General features: G+C 39.9%; 1 protein-coding gene across 1 annotated transcript in view; it reads left to right on the top strand.

The window, feature by feature from the left end:
* Positions 1-212: 212 nt before the first annotated feature.
* Positions 213-4387, top strand: part of bean1 (brain expressed, associated with NEDD4, 1) — a 43653-nt gene continuing 39478 nt past the window's right edge. Inside the window, exon 1 of the mRNA XM_051420854.1 lies at positions 213-830. The gene's annotated coding sequence lies outside the window, so the exon portion shown is untranslated. The remainder of the gene's footprint in view (positions 831-4387) is intronic.

Here is a 4387-nt window from a genome sequence, read left to right as displayed (position 1 = left end):
ACTTTCTTATAGTTATATATAGTGTTATTACATCTTAGGTAGATGCATTTTGGGACCAAACTGTACTCCAACCAAAGAGGGATAATACTTGTTGGGGAGTTTACGGTTTTAATGTGATTTTTACAGAGCAGTAATATTCTGATATGGACCCGTTGTATCATTTCTCAGAGCACCCCGGTTTGTGTTTGGTGAGGGATTTCCTGGCTGGCTGTCTCACCATCAACATATGCCTGAACTGGATGATGCACTTTTCTTCCGAAGCATGACACACTTACTGGGCTGCAGAGCCGAGCCACGGGACGAGCCAGGGGACAGAGACACGGCGAGGAAGCCGCGAGGACAGAGTCAGACGAAGAGGATGCTCGAGAGAAGAAGCAGATGAGAGCTAATGATGATGATGCCATCGACTGAGGGACGTTCGTAGAGAAAGAAGGGGAATAAAGCTCTGCGGGGTTGGAGGACGGTGACAGTGATGATGATGATGATGATGATGAGGATGAGGATGTTTCGGTTATGAGGACGGGACCGCTCGGAGGAGGAGGATGCTCGGACGATCGGAGCGCTTCTCTGCTCAGCGTTGATCATCGTGCGGGCAAATCTCGGGTATCACTGAGAGTTTAACGAAGCGCTATTCTGAGGAGGTGGGCCAAGTCCCCAGAGAGAGAGAGAGAGAGAGAGAGAGAGAGAGAGAGAGAGAGAGAGAGGACCTTCGGACTGGCTGATCTCACTGGGATGTTGTTGCTGCTGTTGTCAGCGATGTGAAGCGACATTAAGGGGCTAATGAAAGGATTCCTGCTTGCGTGTGGACACATATTTCTACATTTTTCCAGGTAAGGAGCTAATCTCTCTCTCTCCCTCTCTCTCTCTTGCTTCCTGTCTCTCTCTCATCATCCCTACCTAAACTCTCTCCCTGCTCATCATAAAACTAGATAGAGAGTTATAGGGAGGTATGGTTAAAGTTAATATCTTGGGTACCCAGAGGGACTTTATCTTCATAGTATTTTTACCTCCTACAGTATCACAGTGATATTATGTAATATTCCAATAGGTGCACTAACAGGAGATTAATCAAACACTGTAAAGTGTAGGTCAAGCTTATGTAGTGGTGGCATGATGCGTTTACTCAAGTTTCCATTTTATACTGCTTCCAATCCACTGCACTACATTTGAGAGGAAAATATACTTTTTACTCCATTAAATGTATCGGACAACTATTATTACTTGTTACATTTTAGATTCAAAAAACATAATCAGCTTATAATAATGCACTCTTACAGATTTAACTACCAAATTGTAAATAAAGTAGTTCTTATGCATTAGTAATAATCCCTAATGTTTTTTTTTTACCAATATTTTAGGCCATTTATTTTTTAACATGTTAAATTACTACATTTGTGCTTTTACTTAAGGATCTAAATGCTTAATCATCATTGGAGCAACCTGAATAAATGAGTGTAGAAACATAATGCAGATGCATACCAGACATGAGGACTCAAGAGTCAGTCCTTTGCAGTCATCAGATCAACACAATTCCTCGCCTATCAGCAATCTTTAATGGACAATGTGACATGGGACATGCATGTAATATAATGTTTTTGCATTTATATTGAGTTTGTGCTTTAATTTCCCTCCTGTCTCCCTGTGTTATTAAATTAGTTTACATTGTTTATGCACAGGCAATAAAAAAACTAAAAACTTCTTCATCTAAAAATGTCACAGTGGTACCCTAAGAGGACAGTAAAAGTAACATACAGAAAATGTACTATGGAGTACCACAAACACACTGTAGGTCCCTATAGGACTATTGTAGGCGTGTTATAGTGATTTTTGGATGGGCTCATCTCTATCTCTCACTCAGCTTTCCTCCCAGGCTCTCCTCCCACACACTTTGACTCTCTTGTTTCAACAGTGAAGTACAGAAGCCTTACAACCCTACAGTAACAGTAACAGTAACAGTGCAGGCCAAATGTTTTCATCACTCAGATCAGCAAGCACGTGATCCACTAAAGTGTTAGAGTTATATAAAAGTTATTTAGACCTATAAAAGAGAGGAAATCCAAACAGGTGCAGATGACATAATGGAAGCATATGGGTCAAGATAAAAACAGAGCACATGAACTGAATAACAGAAGCTAGATAGCAGAAATAAAATGCATAACAACCCATGAAAGACATGATATGAAATTCCCTTGATGCAGAAAAAGTGTGGTCATCTGCGTCCTTGTGTTAAAAGCCATATTTCCAGTTTTAATATGTGTGACTTGTTCACTGACAGTTGTTGACAGTTTGATCTGAGCCTCACAGTTACAGGGCTGCATGCAGTCTTAAAGCCGGGTTCCCCAGAGGATATCAAAGCCCTTCCATGGGTTATCTAAGTGGCTTTCTATCTGCACTCAGCTATGAAGGTCAACGCTACAAAAAGCCCTTTGACTTTAGTCTGACACTTACAGATTTATGCAGCATGTTTGATTCTTTAAATGTTAACAAATTCAATAGGCTAAGACTGTGAATAGCGTATGACTTTGAAATGTTTAGTGTATATAATGCAGTTTTTTTATTTGTCAGTGTAAATAGTGTAATGTAAGGAATGCCTCTTGTAGGTTTGGGAATCATTTTGTTTGCATGCAAATAATTTAAGGAGGATGAAGCAACAGTCATGTCCTTTGCAGGAACAAAATTACACGTGTGATAAAACGACATAAAAAAGAAGTTTAAAATTATTATTGAATATTTTTGTTGAAAACATCTGTTGTATTTTGCAGAGCCACCTCTCAGTTCAACTTTGACCTTAATTGTACATATGTTAGCATTGATGTAACTGGCAAAAGAAATAGACATACAGTTTTAAAAGAGTTATATTTTTCACTTTTAAATAAGTTGGTTTATTTGGCAACCGTTTTAAACTTGGACTGATGGTTCATTTGGTTGCCTCATCCAATGCCTGTCTACATCTCTTTGAGCTAAAATGGAGTAAAATGTTAACACTGATAGTAATGATAACTAAAACTATAAAGAAAAGATCCAGATCCAGCAATTTGAAGGAGGAAATGGAATTTAATATGCATAACTTTGTTTTCATTCAAATATAATCACCTAAAAATAAGTATAGTTGTGTTTTTGTTATCTAAGAATGAGACCTTTTTGTCTACAGATGCCGACGGGCACCTTCCATGGAGTCTGCTATGTTGAAACAGCGTATTTATATAGTAGCCCAGAATGGACAAATTAAACACTGGCCTGTTTCGCTGCCACTGTGTTTTATCCTTTGGGTATGGTGCGGCAGGGTGAAGCAAGGGAGTTGCAATCTGCACCTACATCGCTTGATGCCACTAAATTCCTAAAGGACCAGTGTGTAATTTTCTTTTTGGGTTACTGTAGATACATGCCGGTTGCCATGGAAAGTGACCCACAGCCTCTGTAGATAAAAACGTAAGGTAACGAAAACACAAAGATTACTCTTTTCAGGTGACTATACACGAATGAAAAACATACCTGTGAATATCATATTCCATTTCTGCCAATAGATCCTCCTAAATGTTACACACTGCACCTTTAAATACAGTAAAGTAAGTGCAGATAGCGTAAAAGCCTTGTAACAGGGGATGAACACTCTGACCTTCTGACTGTGGGGTCGACTCTCTGACCCGGCTGTCATGGGAGTTGAATCCCCGGCTTTCAGCGACGGCATGGACACTCTAACCGCGGGTCGTGCCTGCCCGGCTACAAACACTAGTCAGTGTGAGATTGGTGCCATTGCCAGGACTGACAGGTTGAATGGATGACAGGGCTGTGTGGGCCAAATAGACTGTCAGTGAGAGCTGGGAGGAGATGGATGAGAAGAGGGAGAGAGGGACACAGAGAGAGAGAGCATCAGAGAGAGGGAATACCAGAAAGAAAGATGAGGAAATGATGGAGTGCTATTGTGGCCACAGGCAATACCTGACTCCTTCAGTTTCTCTTTTTCTGACTGGTCCTGTCCCTCAGTCTTCTTTTCTTTTCTCTCTACTGTTGTAAGAAATGTGTTGCACGTACTGTTTTTTTAGCAAGCTGACAAGCTACTTAAACAATAAATGCTTTTCTTTTATTCTTCTTTTTACATTATTCTTCCCTATTTTATCAAATATGTTCAGCAAGTCCTCAAGACAAAATTGGTTGCTTGAAAATGATCCAAAATGAACAAATTCTAAAGTTCTAAAAGTAATTCATGAGTGTTACGTGTGTTTCAGTTAGGGAAAGATCACTTGCATTCATATAGGAAACTGTAACTGGTAAAAATAGGGTGTAAACTGGTCTCTTATGGCCCCAACCTCCTCCATAAGATGTTTTGTGATTGCACAGTATAACAATGTCACGCTACTTCTGCCTTTTCTACTTAGAACAGTAATTC

The sequence above is a fragment of the Dicentrarchus labrax genome, unplaced genomic scaffold (genome assembly GCF_905237075.1).
Source record: "Dicentrarchus labrax unplaced genomic scaffold, dlabrax2021, whole genome shotgun sequence".
NCBI classification, from domain to species: domain Eukaryota; kingdom Metazoa; phylum Chordata; class Actinopteri; family Moronidae; genus Dicentrarchus; species Dicentrarchus labrax.
Note: the sequence above shows the minus strand (reverse complement) of the source record. Positions and strands in the feature narration are given on the sequence as shown.